The sequence below is a fragment of the Psittacula echo genome (assembly GCF_963264785.1).
Source record: "Psittacula echo genome assembly, chromosome: 7".
Taxonomy (NCBI): domain Eukaryota; kingdom Metazoa; phylum Chordata; class Aves; order Psittaciformes; family Psittacidae; genus Psittacula; species Psittacula echo.
In genome coordinates this window covers 28,661,465-28,677,530 of record NC_137740.1, presented here as the reverse complement: position 1 = coordinate 28,677,530, position 16,066 = coordinate 28,661,465, and positions in this window count along the sequence as shown.

The following is a 16,066-nucleotide window of genomic DNA, read 5'->3' as shown; positions in this document are numbered from 1 at the left end:
TGAGATAATGGTTCTGCTGTGGCTCTGGTGTTTCTAGCATTTTGATCCAGGGAGGCTTCAGACACTGCTGCTGGGTTGATCCCTGCCTCACCATGGGAAATTGGCTCCTGCTGCAGGGTGGAGGAACAAAGTGATGGCTCTCAGGGGTACTTCCAGCCCATTTGTGTCATCACACTGTGCTCCCCATAGTGTTTTACTTTCCTTCATCCTACTGCTGCCACTGGTGACAACAGAACAGAAAAGCACCACCCTAAGAGGTTACTCATGTAGGGCCAAAGCCTTGAAGATCTGCCCAGCGTTAAGGAGAGGTGGGTAAGGATGGGGAGTTGGACAACATGGAAATAGGAAGATGGAAAGGTCCTCGGGGTGAGGTGGCAGGGACAATCCCTGGCACCAGCAGCTCACAGCGTCAGCATGGGGCATGTGGCTGTGGAGTTTGGCTCTGAGGCCCCGCAGATCAATGAACCAGAGTTGTGGTGGAGAAACTGCCTCTGGGACAGCAGCCAACAAGCCAATAAGATTAATCCCAGCTCCTGGAGTGATTTTCTGCCGATCTAGAGGCACAGGAGATCTCTCTCCGCTGCCTGGAGCAATCAGCCGCCCTCCCCATTTGCTCAGCTGGTGAGACCCTGTGCTTTTGGGCTGTGGTTACTTGTGCTAGCAGGAAATTTCTTAGTGTGACTTTTCAGCAAAGGTCAGCTCCTTTGCAGTTCAGCCAGATAAAACCCCATTAAAAAGGCATCTCTGCTTTGGATGCACCTCTTCTCCAGCCATCACCAGATCGCCTTCTGCACTCACACTTTCTGCACTAGTCCCAGCTTCCTGCTGTCCCCAGTGGCTTGAGGACTGGGGCAAGCTGAACCCCACAGGGCCTCTACTCTTTTGCGCACATGCTGGTGTCTTGCATGAGCACATGATGCCTCTTGAAGACAGCTAAACCTTGGACACATCATGAGGGACCTCTTTGGGTGCTGGTACCCCCATGCACAAGGCTGTTTGTTTGCTTTCAAGATGGACCCCAACCTTCCCATGCATGCTTGTGTTCAATCCAAACGAAAAAAAACATCCCTACTTCACATGCAGCCAGATAAGGAGGTCCTAACTGGGATGTCACCAAGAAGCCACCTTCCCTTTAGGGGAGGGCACTGAATCACCAGCAATGTCAGATGCAGGAGACGGGACAGGCTACCTGCAGGGTCTGTTACAGCAGGTGACATACCCGGGGACTGGGAGATGATGCTGAGGAACCATAAAGGGCTGGCATATCCTGGCAGCTGCCCAGGTGTGTATCAGCCAGACCGGGAAGCACACAGCCAAACTGAGCCTGAGCTACAGCCAAAGAAAACTAGTGGCTTCAGGGCTGCTTTGCAACAGCCAGGGTGGAACACCAGCCTTGCAAACCAGTGCTTGGGGCACCAGAGGCTGACACAAGGCAGTTCCCCATCTTGAAGACCTCACAAAGCTTTCCCGGGCTTACCCAGCCCTTCCCCAGGTTTTGTTTGCTTGGCACATGAAGGTTAGGCGATGTACCTGGGACGCAGGTGAGCCCAGCCTTCGCTGCCCCCCCCCAACCCCATGTACGCACACAGGTTTTGTCAGTCAAATCCCTCTGCCCCAACCTCCCTCTTTCCTCAGGGCCTTCTGCCTCCACTCCACACTAATGATATTCATTTCACCACCTTTCCGTGGGATGCTGGCCCCTCCTGCAGCAGCTCCAGCTGCCCTCCAGCCCGGGTGACTCACGCTCAGCACACACTGAGCCCTTTCAGCAGCCCTCGGCCCCAAACACTGCCCCAGTCTTCCCAGCGCCGGTGTGCCGAGCTCCCCCCCAGCGCCCGCTGCCGGCACAGGCTCCTGGCCAAGGGGAGACATCCACACCCTCGCTAAGAGAGCTGCTTTCATGGCCGAGGAGCCGAAACTCTCACCAGCATGATCAGGCCAGGATGAGGCACAAGCAAGCAGTCAACCAGTTGGGATGGACTCAGCCTGGGTCCTTCTGAGCAAGGGCCAGCAGTCTGAAAAAATAAATAGATGTATTTGAAAAGAAAAACCAGGATCACAAGTTCCTAACAGGACCGGTCCTGGCTCTGAGAGACAAAACCTGCCAGGAGCGTTTTCCTCCCTTCTGCCCTCACCAAACTTCCTCTGACCAACAGTGGGGCTCTGTCTGCTGCGCAGGGACAGGGGCAGAGAAGAGGCTCTTCTGTTCTGTTCCCTGGCTGGCAGTGGGATGGGCATCACTGTACTAACCACCCCTTCACCTGGAAACGCTGCAAAATCCTCCCTCAGAGGAGCCACTGTAAAAACAGTGTTCATGAGTTCCCTGGGGCCAGGGCTGCACAGAAAGCTGTCTGGAAGCATGCTGCTGGCGGGACAGCACAATTGCCTGCACTGCACCGGGTCCTGCTTGTGCAAGGGGACGTGTCTTATGGCCTGGGGTGAAGCACTGGAGCCTGCGCAAGTCCACGCATGTTGCTGCAGACTCAGGTGGGGCTCAGATATACCCCAGAAAGAGCCTTACCCACCTTCCACAGCCTAACACCATGGCTTTTCACTGGCACAGCCTCTCCAGCGAGGTATGTAACACTCCGAGGGACACAAACTAAAAGATGAACTCTTGTGACCGTGGGTGACACAGCAGGGATGTGCACAAACTCAGGGGAAACCCCGTGCATGAGATTGCACAAGTACCTCCTGCTTCTCTTTCCTTCCCGCCTCTCGCAGCCTTTTCCGCTTCTGATTTTCTACTCAGTTTGCCACAATACCTGAACTACCTGAAAAAATGTCACAAACTCCTCTACAGCAGAGGCTGAAATGTGTGTGCGTGTGTCCATCTGCCCAGAGAAGTCATTGTTGTCACAGCTCTCAGCACAGACCAGACAAGGCAGTTGATCCTCACACCCTGAGCAGTATTGGAGGGTATCTGAAGTTGCTGAAGCTGCATTGATTTACACCTGTGGAGCACATGGACCTCATCAAACCCACCTCTGGGCCAGGGGACGGGGCTAAGAAAAGGAGAACAACTCTGACTGAAAAACTGTAAGATGCAGGTGTCCAGGCTGCAAGGGAATCCCTGCCCAGGATTTGCTACCGATTCTGACAAGCCTCTACTCTTGCAGGCATCTCTTCTGGCAGGAGACAGCAGAGGGATGCTGCCCCAGGGGCAGGCTTGTTTGTTGTCTTCCAGAAGTAGGGACAGGGATGTGAAGACTGGAAATCTTGGGAGGAATGCAGTGTCTGAAGAGCTGAGATGTGCATCGAAGCCACCCTCCCCTTTGGGTGTTTGCCAGGTTTCAGTAGCAGTGAAGTCCCTCTTCAGCTCCCTACTCCAGTGAAACTTCCACAACAAAGTTGAGTTTTATAAGCCTAGAGCGAGCCATGAGTGTTTTGCAAGCTGTGCTTAACATGGGAAAGGTCACCCAAAAGCTGTGTTCCTGGCCATTACATCAAGCCACAGGTGTGTGGACACCACCACCAGTTACCAGCAGCTACAGAGAGCCTTGTAACCAGTGGAAATGGTCCCACAGCCCCAGTGCAGAAGGACATGGCTCATCACCAGCCCCCTGAATGGTGCAGCGACCACAGGGCCAAGCTGCCTTGGAGCAGGGATCAAGTGCTGCTGCATCAGGCTGTGGCAGAAACAACACCTGGAACACTTTTTTCCACTGCCTCCCTCCATCCCTGGTAGTCCTTGCACTATTGCCTGGTTTTGTTCAGGAGTTGGGGGGGTGAATCCTATCACCCCCTTAGCAAAGCCCAGGGAGCGTTTGAGGAGGAGGAGACCCATTGTTGGGCGGTAATGGCAGCTCAGGCAGGCTGTTATGATGCTGAAGGAGGGTGATAGCAGCCACAAGGGAACAGCTGATGGATAAGGCTTAAATATACACAGACTCGTAGGCATCCCAGAGCTCAGAGGGAGCCAGTACCCAGGCCCAGTGTTGCAGAAGTAGGGGAGGGGCCAGTGCACATTTCCCATTCTTGCAGGCAGTGGGTGCTGGGGTGGACAGGGGAGGAGGGAAGCCCTGCCACTGCAGGCAGCTCCATCCTGGGCTGGTCCTGAATCCCAGGCAGGTTCCAGGCCACTGGAGCAAGCTGGAGGCACCCACCATCCACTTACAGGGCTGAGGCCAGTATCTCCACAGCTACTGTTGGCCTTGGGAATCAACCATTCAGCAGCAAGCCTTAGGCTGAGCTGCAGCGCTGCCAGCAAAATTATCTTCTTCATTGCTTGCAAAGGGAGAACCAACGCACTTCAGATCCAGTTGCTTTTCTCAATAATCCGGAAAAGCAACTGATACATGTGTGGAGGAAGGGCAGAAGAATGTACACTGTACTTAAGGAGCTTTTATTTGTCACTGGTTCCTCCACCACCAGGCCAGACAACTCTAACCTGCTCCCTCCCTTGTGCTGGAATAAGATACTTGAGTAGTGCTCAGGAAATGCACTGAAGCAACAGAAAACTGACCAGATGCTGCCTGCAGAAGTGTGGCAGGAAAAAACAAAATTCAGGCTGCAAGCAAAAAGTAGATTCATTGGTCTGTGCAAGGAGCAGACATGCTGCACTTTTACTTTGCCCCCCATTAGCTGTGGGTTGAAAGACCTGGGCTGGGTTTACACAGCCCCTACCTTCAGCATGGGCTGCATGTTCAGTGGATGCAGAGGAAAAGCCAGGTGCCATGTAACAGCTCTTGGCTGATGCAGGTGCAGCATGGGCCAAGCTTATATAGATGCAGGATCAGAAGTTTTGCAATGTCACTGTGAGCCTAATAGGATGTAGGAGCTATCCCTCCCTGAACCACATGAGTGGGGGAGACATGAGGTTGTCCTGACAAACAAAATCTATTTCTGTCCTTCAGGGTCACAAACAGTAACTTCAAACTGTGCCTGAAGAAGAAAATAAACTACTATGGATCATGTTAACATTTTAAGTTTCCAGGCAATCTGCAGCTGCAGCTCCCCAAGCACAGCACTGCAGGTCTCCCACTGCACCCTCCCCGTGCATAGAGCAACCCTTTGGGCCTCCATCCTGCACAAACCACTTTACCTTGCTGTAAGAACACATGTGACAACACTAACAGACCACAAGTCACTCCTACCATCAACAAATGGGAACCTCAGATTAAATAACATGGATTGAATTACAAGCAGGACTATCCCTATAACTCATTATCCACATTTTTGCAGTGTTCCTACCAGTCCCAATCTCAGCTGCTGCACTCCAGCGAGGCTCAGAGGCAGCCCCCATCTCCTCTGCTCTGTCTCTTGCAATCTCCCTGTCTATGCTGAAGCAGGTGCAAAGCTCTCTCCAGGTTGGAAGGAGTTAAAACAAGGAGACAGTAAAGCTGGTATATTTGCATTTGGGAAAACCATCCCGAACTGAAGCCATGGAGATGTTTCTCAACATCTTTGTGATGTTCAAGGTCTGAAAGTGGGTGTGGTGGTGTAGTTTCCATTCCTGGTTCTTACCTTAACTGGAACAACCTCAATTTCACATTGAGCATAATAGAAACTGAATGGTGCCAATACAATTAAAGGTGTGCAGGTCAAACTGAAGATTTGAGTTTCTGTAAGAGAATCTGTGCATACAAATCACACTGGGTAATAAACCAGGCTGAAATGCAACTTTCTTGTCTATCTGATGTTACATTAGCAAACCAGAGATGTTAACATCTTTGCTTTCCCCTTCCTTCTGTTTTAGAGCACAAGTCTGCACAGAAAGCCAGGCATAGCAACAGTGCATTCATGATTAAAAACACTGATAATCCTGCTTGGCCTATGAAAGGAGCCTGCAACAGCTCAGGCAGTCAGGCAGTGGCAGTCTGATTTGGAACTGCTGCTGCGGTAGCAAGAACCTTTGCTGAACCAGTGCAGTTTTGCTGTCTTTGATCCATCACAGTGTACAAGGGAATGACCAAAACAGCGAAGATGTTGGGGGAAAATCCTTCTCAGGAGTCCCTCACAGCTGGAAGCACAAAGACCCCCACCCCTGGTACCCGGTACTTCAGGGCTTTTGTGTAACCTTCCCTCCCGTCTGAACTGAGGGTTTAAAGGTGCCTGCCAGGAACCCCCTGGAGATGCAGCAGACAATCAACAGCCCTCACTCCTGTCAGGGTTGTATGCCCCATCCTCTCAGATCCTCCCCCCACCAAGTGTTCAGGAACCCCCAGTTTCTAATCTAATGGGTCTGTGTCCAGTAGCTGTGTGCCAGCCCTACAGCAGCCCCTTCCACCATCTACCCAGTTCCTCTGGCGCACAGCTGGAGTCAGAATAGCTATCACCTCTCCTGAGTCTCACTGTCCTTCTGTTCATAGCAGGCTATGGCCAATTCTGTGCAAAGCATAACAAACAGCCATGCACCCTGTCCTAGTTGTGGCAGGCACAGAATTAATTTTCTCCATAGAGGCTGGTAAGACACTATGTTTTGGATTTAGAACCAAAACAATGCCGATAAGGCAAGGGATGCTTTAGCTGTTGGTTACACAGTGTGAAGGCTGTCTCTGTTTCTCACGCTGCCCGGCGTGTGAGTGAGCTAGGGGTGCACAAGGAGCTAGGAGGAGACAGAGCTGGGACAGATGATCCCAACTGACAAAGCGGATATCCCAGACAATGTGCCATCACACTAAGCAATAAAAACTGGGAGAAACAAGGAGTCATGTTGTCTTTCTTTGCAAGTAACAGTTATGCATGATGTAACTGTTCCTGCTTTCCTGGAAATGGCTAAACACCTGTCTGTTTGGTGAGAAGCAGTGACTGAACTCCGTGTTTTGCTTTGCTGGTGCAAACAGCTTTTGCTTTACCTATTAAACTGCCTTTCTCTCAATTCACAAGTTTTCTCACTTTTACCCTTCTGCTTCTCTCCCCATCCCACCTGAGGGGGTGTGTGGTGGTTCATCCCCCTCACTCTCTCCTGGACCCATCTGCTTCCCTAAGAATTCCTGTTAGCTTTTGCATACATGCATGGGCTTGGATGGCTGGGTGCCCCCCTGACCATTAACTGTACTTGCCTAACAAAGGAAGGGAGGACCACAGATAACAGGAAAGCCTGGATACTCCCTTATCACATCAGGAGTTCTTTTGAGATGGTAAATCACTTGCTCCTCACAAAGATATGACACCAGGATGAAAATTTACACTGACTAAAGCCAATCATTTATTATTACCCTATAAATAGTGGTCCCAAGAGAGAGCCCCTATGAGATCTCTGGACTGCAGCATGCTGTGACCCAGTGATCTCCTCCTGAGTGGGAAGCTCCTTGGAATCTGTAAACTCTCGGAGTTTATGAAATAGGGAGATCATCTGCCTGGGCCGTTGCAGTTGTTCACTGACTCTTAACCCTTTGCCCCTTGAGGAGTGCTGAGAAAGCTGATGTGAGGATATTATTATAAATATTAGTTTCCATTGCATCTGAGGGAAATTTTTGACATACGTATGTGTATATATGTAAATACATCTATATATCCATATATCCCCATCTTACTGTGTTGTGTGAGTTTAAATACTTAATTGTAAGTGTATATATACTATTAGCTTCAATAATCAAGTGTCTTATAAATCTTGTGATTCATTGTAACAATACAAATTACTGTTAAATTGCATTTGTCGTCCTTAGACATAAACCATTGACCAAGTCTGAGACTAAGTCTAGATCCAGACAAAGCAAGGGGTCTAGACTGAACTCCTTGACTCAGCAGGAGGATTTCCTTATTCCCTATATGTCTTTAGTTAAACATAAACCATTGACCAGGTCTGAGACTAAGATTGGATTCAGCTGCACCTAGACTCTTCCCTGATGTGAAGTTTAAAGAGCAAGGGGACCTGCTCTGAATCTTGTGACTCAACAGATTAATTTTCCCTTACCCTTTAACCCCTTTACACAACTTTCTTTTAAGGAATTTCAAGTTTATATTTAAAGTTGATTTCCATTAGACATAAACTGTTGTCCAAGTCTGAGACTAGGACTAGGTCCAACCTTATCAAGGCTCTGCCAGGAGTTTAGGAAGCGAGGGGATCTAGTCTGAGGCTTGTGACTCAACGGGAGGGTCCCCCTTATTCCTGTTTACCTTCGGTTTCTGTAGGCATTATTTCAACTCTGTATAAATCACTTAAATCCAATCCTATATAAATCATTACCAATACAGACACGATCTCTGTTTGTATGTAAGAGTGAACCTTGCCATCGAATTCTGTTGAATCACACATTTATATCTTTCCATTAAAATCACTCTTATTAGTATCCCTGACAGCGATTCTTTTAGTAATCCTAAACAGTTTCACAACAGGTGGGAATGACCAAGTGGTTGTGCAGGGCTGAGTTAACCCACAACACACCCCTAAGGCCATAGCAATAACACCCCCTCCACCATCTCAGATGTGCCTAAGCAAGGACATATTTCCCCAGGAGCTGATTTTCAGGTAAGGACAGGGTACTCCTGGTACAAACCACACTCACAGCCCAGAGGAAGGTCATGCAAAGAAACACGTGGGCAACACCAGTAACTATGCCAAGCCGCAGGACCAGGCAGCTCCACAGAAGATAAGGCAGCTTTGCCCAGAGCAACTGCTGATGTTGGAAGAAAGAAGCAAAATATTCTTACAGTTCATCTAGCAACACACTGTCCCATTCCCATTGCCCAAGGATGGTTTGAGAGGCCTCTAGTGAAGCCCAGAAATCTCACTGTTGGCAATGAAGCACTTCAGCAGCTGACTTGCCCAAAACTGTTCTCATTAGGAAATGAGTTTTGCATAAAGCATCAGGGTCAGAAGTCAGAAAGTAAAGCTAATGAGAGATTTGAATCAGACCCAGCACAAAAAGAAGCAGATTCCTGCAAAATACAGAGACAGAAAAGCTCTCCTTTGGGATCTGGTCTGCTGCAGCAAGACACAAGTACAGGTGAAAGGAAAGAGGCTACAATGAAGCAAGCACCAAACATCAGGCCAATTTTCAGAGGATTCCAGCCTGGGATGAGTGCATTTCAAAGCCTCTTTCACCTCTGTAATGCACAAACACAATCCAGCCTACTGGAATAATTCCCCTTGCAGGAAGAAACACAAACAGAACAAAACAAAACATTAGAGCGAGGGAAGGAAGCAGAGACAGGAAACTACAAGGACACTCTTCAGAGAGGTCACTGCTGCAGGATAAAGGGACAGATTTTTATGCATGTGAAACTCATTTAAGGCACCTGAACAAAACTATCAGCTTTCTACGAAGGTTCAAACCATTCCCTGCTGCCAGCAAGGAGAAAGTGCTTGCAGAAAGCTAGCTGCCTCCTCGCAGCTGTGCAGGGGAAGCTATCGATCTCACCAGTAACAAGTAGTGCAAACAATGAGACATACAGAAAAGATATTTCTTTTTTAGATTGGACTCTACAGATGTAAATGCATTATTGTCACCAGAAAGGTGTAACATCACCTGGGCTGTGTTTGGTTCAAAAGCCTTGACCTGCACATGACAAGGACCCAGGAGCCAGAACACCCTGCTGGGACTTGATGAAATTGGTTCTCATTGCTGCCATTTCTGGGTGACCTGGGAAGTGACATACAATTAATGTCACTGTCTTCTGCTTTAGCTGCCGTAAGTGTGGCTTCAGAGAACCTTGGAAGCCCCAACAAGATTTGTGGAAGTTCACAGCTGCTTAGACCCACCTTCCTGCAATGCTCAGCATGGCTTTGTGAAAACCTGCATCCTCACCACCTGCATCTTCATAGCCAGGAGGACAACAAGGGTTAGAGAGAAATACAGTCTTAGAATGCTCGCTCGTTGTACCTACCCACAGCACACTCAGGTTGTAACATACAGTACAGGAAACAGTCATTTAGCTACTCAAAGTTTTTCATCCATGTGGAAAATGAATCAAAAGTAAATTATTTCTCTCCCATCCTGCATAAATTGGGAGCCATGCTCTGCAATGGTCAGGTCCTGAATTTGAGTAAGATGACGACACTAAACTTCAGGTCAGCTCCCCACGTACATGTGACTGGAACTCAACCTGACCAATTTTGAAGTTCCGGGAGAAGCAAGCGAAATTCTTCTTGCTGTTACTGTGTACCATGGTAGGGCCTAAAAGCCTTAGTTACGGGCTAAGCTGATCATGTCTTCATGTCATGTAAGCACTGAGGATGACTATGAGCCATGGGACCAGTTGTGCTGGCTCATAATCCATGATTTTCCCCCGGTTACAGCATGGCTACACTGGTGCAGTCACTCTGGACAATCCCAGTCCCTGGATCTGTGCAGACAGGACAGCAATGGCTGCTGTAGCCAGTATTGCTGGGGCATGGGGCGATGTGTCTCTTGAGAACGGCTGTTGTGCTTTGCCAGTGGACCTCTCCCTAGGTGGTGGCTCATGACTAGGAGCTCCCTGGCATGGAGCTTTCAGTACAGTTAGTCAGGATGGAAATTCTGGCTGTTTCAAACACCCCACTTTTCATCCAGGGCTTGAGGATGGAGAGGACTTAATCAAAGCAACTGTTTTCCTCAAGTCCTAGAGCTGCCTCATGTCAGTTCTCAGCTGCTCACTAGGAAAAGGAGGAAAAAAGAAAGGAGTCAGTTTTGTGGAAAATCATGGTAGGCCACAATCTACCAAGTTAACAACAACAAAACCAATAAACAAGTCAGCTGCTTAGTAGGAGCCAGTCCATTAGGACACTGCAAATTCAATCCAGAGGAAAGCAGTTGGAGAAAAGGGCAAAACTTTCAGTGAGACACACGGCTTGACAAACAATTCACTTGGTGTTGACTGGCCCTGCTTCTTGCTACCAACACGAAACATGCTCCCAAAAGGCAGTGCATGAGCAAACATGAACAATAAAGTGATTTGTTCTCAGGAAGCATTCAACCTCTGCCAACAGTCAACCGGATCCAGACAACGGCTAGGGCAGTCAGACCGGCACATGGCAGACCAAATGAGGAACTGTATCACTTGGCACAAAGCTGCTATTTTCAGCACTTACATCCCATCCTCACACTAGCTCAACTTTCTCACTCTTCAGAGAAGAACGACTATGCATTTGTAATGAAATCTGGACCTACAAAAGCCAGATTTTTTAGCTCGAAATCAGTAGAGGGAGGTCCTCACCTCCTAAAATCCCCTAGTAGATGGTCTGATTCTCAGACGGCCTTGGCATTCATAGCTGTGCACTGCAGCTTAATATATAGGGTATGTTAAACATCTGCAGGACAAACTTTAATGTTAAAGGTATACATCAAGTTTTATTTGTCCTGTTTATTCTTTTACTCAGCAGAATTAGTTCTCAACATCATTAAAAGAAAAAGCAAATAAAATGAAGTAACACTTTGAAGACTTTCAAGATGAAAACCAGCAAAGCATACTGGAAACCATTTTTTAAATTAAATGCAGTGCTCCGTTTCTCACACTCAGAGTGAACAGAACAACTGACACTCCCAAAATCCGTGGACTTCAAATCATATCACAGCAGCATTTTCCATATTTGAAGAAGATAAGCACAAAACAAACTTAAAGCTGTCACCTGTATTTCTTACTGTTCATGTGAAGTGTTTTCACTTTCACTGCAATAAATTACTACCTTAGTTTCTTGGAAACAGACCATATGCCAAGCACTGCGGAGAGAACTTGAAACAAAAGGCCATGCTCTAGAAAGTTGTTAGATGCCATAAGGTGTGCCACTCAGCCTGTTGTGTGGAGAGCATCAGATCCTTAGGGAGTGGAAATTTGGATCATGATCCTGTAACGGAATACAATGCCCTTCCACTGCAGGGTAGAAAGCAGCCTGGAGTTGGGTAGAAACTTGCTTTGAAACATCAGATCCCAATCACTAACCAGGTGTCAGGCCAGAAGAATTACTGGTCTGATAATGTAGTAGGACAGTGTTCTACGTTCTGCACCCAGAAGCTGGCTTCTTTTTAAAATCTATTAGCAGCAGATTCCCATGCAGCTTGGCCAGAACAGTCTGGTCTTAAAGGCTGTTTTGTTTGCCTTGAAACATCTTGCTGTTTCTTACCCACCAATAAAATATCCAAAGTCCCACTTTTATAATTCATACTAATAGCAGAGGTTAGGAAAGTGCAGCATAGCCTGGAGAAGCCCGCATGGCTTAGTCACAGAGGTATTTTGGTACTTAGTTGCCACCAGTGGAGCTTTGTAAGGCTGCCTCTACATCCTCTATGTCAGCCATGCCCACATACCTACTTGCGCTCAGTGATCCCACAGGGCTCACCTGCTCCTCGGTTAGATTAAGCTCACTGAGCAAGGTGCACCTCCCAGCTTTCCAACATTTCCTCTCCTGGAAAAGGCTTGTTCCATTACTGAGACAGACTGCCAGCAAGTGTGAGGTGGTCCAAACTGCCAGGAAGCTGTGGTTCAAAGATTAATTCATGCCCGAAGCTAAAAGGTAAGTCTGGATGTAGGTAATAACCTGGGAGGAAGGTAGCCTGTTTGCTTTTCTGCTACCACTACTCAAAGATGCATATGAATGCAATGCATCACTTTTTATCTCTACACTGTAACCTCCACCATGATTTATAAAGACTAGTGGAACTTTGTTTAAAGGAAACAACTCAAAGCCAAACCAAGGAACCACTGTCCCTCCACATCACAGAAATGTTTTTCCTCCAGAGCACTTCATTGCTTGTCTTCCCTAGACACTTAAATCCTCCAACAAATATTTCCGACACCAAGCCAGTGTCACTGGTGGCATCCCACTTGCCTGGGCTCTCCTTGTGAGAGACCACAAACAATGAGTGGTTCATGCCTGCTTTGCAACACTGAGTAAACATGCTACCTCTGTAGAGACAGGCTAGGCTGAACAGAAGGGAGCTGTGTTTTCAACTCAGGTGGAGACAAGACTGTTGGGGACAGAATTTATTAACAATAAACCAGAGTGAAATGTAAACAAATGCACACCCTAAAAGTTCATGAAACCCCAAACTAACCTATCAAAAAGGAGAAAAAGAAAATCTCTTTAGAAGCATTTTCACTCAGTCACTGCCAGACAATTTTAAAGCACTTGTACAGAATGAGCCCTCCACATAAAATTAAATCGATTTATGCATTTTGTGTCTCATACAACACTGTATAAACAAAATTACACTGAATATAAAGAAGTTATATCCAAAAGGCACGCTAGCACCACACAGCACTTTGGTCTCAGAAAAACTTCCCTTGCTGATCTGTGTCGTATGCAATAACCTTATTTGCTCATTGTAAACAAAATCACAGCCACTTTAAGCAAAATCACTTCCCTCTCATTCGGGCAGGCAATTTCCACTGCCCCCATTATGAATTTACCAGGGCAGTGGTGCATCTAGCAGCAACCTCTACATGGCATACACAAAAAAACCCCTAACACCTTCTAGGAGTGAGGTGCAGAATTTGCTATGTATGTGTTACCGACCTCCATCTGGGGACCTTTCAACCCTGAATACTGGAGTCCTACTAACAAAGGCAGAATCAACATTTTTCATTAGCTTCAAAACCTTCCAGCTGGCATCACAGGTTTTTTTTGTGAACAAGACAGAGAAAAGGAGGACACATTACTTTGCTGGCCTCTCAAATTACTGCTCAGCTGAGAATTTATTTCTAAGCATATCCATAGTTCTTCTCTGTATTTGGAAAACGAAGTTTCTCAAGCATTACTATTTCAAACTCTATATTCACACTCCAAAACATCTAGGATTAGAATATGGAAAAACGTACATATAAAGTTCTGCATTGCAATAGGCCTGAGTAAGAAACAAACACACAAGTACGTAAACTTCAGCTTGCTCCTTTCAGTCCAGTTCTACAAGATGTATTTTGTTTTTCATGAACCTGTATCTGCTGGAACAGTTGTAGCCATACCTATCAACCACCTTCAGCTGACTTGGAAGGAGTGAAGTGATTTAGATCTCAACTAATGGTAAAGCCAGTGAGGTTTGGTATTGTGTCCTTCCAAATAAAGAAAATCAGTCTGCAATCAACACTTTTCAAGAGCTGCTGCTCTGCATCTCAGAGAATCACATTTGCTCCAACATGAAATTCAGCATTGCTCTAAAATAAATAAAACTCAACTACTGGATCATTATGTGTTATCTGTGCATGCAAATGAATGTGCTTAGCACGTCAGTGTTAACGACCTGACCACTGCTATTACAATGTTAGAAAACAGACAGCATTTCAGAGGAAAAAGAAAAGCTGCCTACACTGGAAAACCACCAGGTGAGTTTCAATGGCTGCTTTCCATTACTGCCCTTTTGTGAATCATTTTTCCATTATTGTGTTTATCAGCTCTGAGAGGAAGTGGATTAATTGAAGCACAGGTCAGAGATTTTCTGTGATTTCTTTGTCGTGCATGGAGATCTATGCATCGGGAACTATCAAGTGTCTATAATCACTTTATGTCCTACGTAGTCTGGGAGTTAAAGCAGCATTGCCTGCTTTGTTTTAGGACCCTGAAGTTACTGAGCAGTAAATCGCCCCTGCCACATTAATAAGACTAGATTTTAAACTGGGAGGTGTCTTCTCCTCCAGAATATCCTGATTTCAGTTTAAAGTCTATTATCCAAAGGGGTTACCTGAATTTGCACATGGAAGCCCTTTCTGCAAACATCTGACACAGTTCAGTGACCTTGGTGGGTCTCATGGCAACCACATCACACAAGGAAATGGCCTTGGCTCTTCAGTTGCCACCACATACCAAGAGGCACAATGCAAGGTCTCATCAGAAGCATAAAGCTTTCTTCTGGTGCTATGGAAATGGTTGGTGGTTTTACGTATCTTTACCCTAGGGGAAGGTAGCATCACTACCGGAGTTGCTATACCTTTCAGGCTGTGTCCACTTGTTTGTTTCTCAAGGTGGAACTCCAAAACAAAAGCCTTACCTTCTCTGTTTTTGGACGTATTAAAGTATTTGCTTTTGAAGTCTGCCCATGGCAAATACACTGCCTGTGTTATGTGCATGTCTGCCTCAGCAGCAGCCAACTTCCAAGGCAAACCACAGTTCTGGAAAGTTGTTGCTGTTGTCCTAACAGCTCTGTCACATGAGGCGATGTTACTGAAAAGCCAATCCCCAGTGAAGAATTTAGTGTTTTCTGGTCACTGTTACTTTTGAGAGAAAGAATAACAAACAGCGCTAGCTTTGTAATTCACTAGAAGAACTAACTGCTCTTTTTTTTTATTTAGTGGAAGGCTTTCTGATCTCTCTTGCCTATTCAGCACTTCATATTCACAGAAGACTAGCACAAATTCCATGAAGTCATAACCAGTTATCACTCAGAAGTGAAGAACATAAAAAAAGGCAACAAAGACCAAAGAAGATTGTCCATAGCCATGTGTAAAGAGGAAGTTACTTCTGATGTGTTCACATTCTCACAGTTTCTTTGAATGAAGAAAGCCAGTTCTTCACTTCAGTGGAAAAGAAAAAAAAAAAAAAAAAAAAAAGGATTATTCATGCCACAAAAGTTTAACAGTAGAATTAAGAAAAAAACAGGAAAAAATAGTAGGAGTGACTGCTGCAGATAAAGCTGCTGATCATGGTGGTGTGCATGGATGCTGCCTTGGGCACTGGCAGTTTTTTTCAACTGCCACAGGTCAATCAGAAGTTGATGAAACACTTTCTCTCCAGTTTCTGGTAGCCAAACACAGAACTCGCTCCACACAAGACTGCTCCAGGCAGTAAGGCTCTGCACACATGGCGTACATTTTCCCTCCTAGTTCAGATCCTTTGAACACAGGTATCTCCCAACTAATTCACAAAGGCATAATAAGTTCAGTGAGCAGTATGTAAAAAAGACCGTTGTTTGGTCAGTCTCTGCTGAGCATTACATACTGCCTCCAAAGGCCATTTACTCTGACACAGAAGGCAGAGAGCAAGAGTTTCTTCTCAAGGTAGCAATGTCACTTTAAAGTAAGCTATCGGAGATATTGGGACTATATGCATCTTCCATATCAGTCCTGGGCTGCTGCCAAGACCTTGAATTGTAATAACAAGGCCCTTGTCTTAGCCAGGTTTAGAGATGACAACAGATGCATCCCATCAGATAATCCCTGAATCACTGTGCAAGGCATACGCCATGCAATGTCAATAACCTCACTCTCCTCTTAGTAG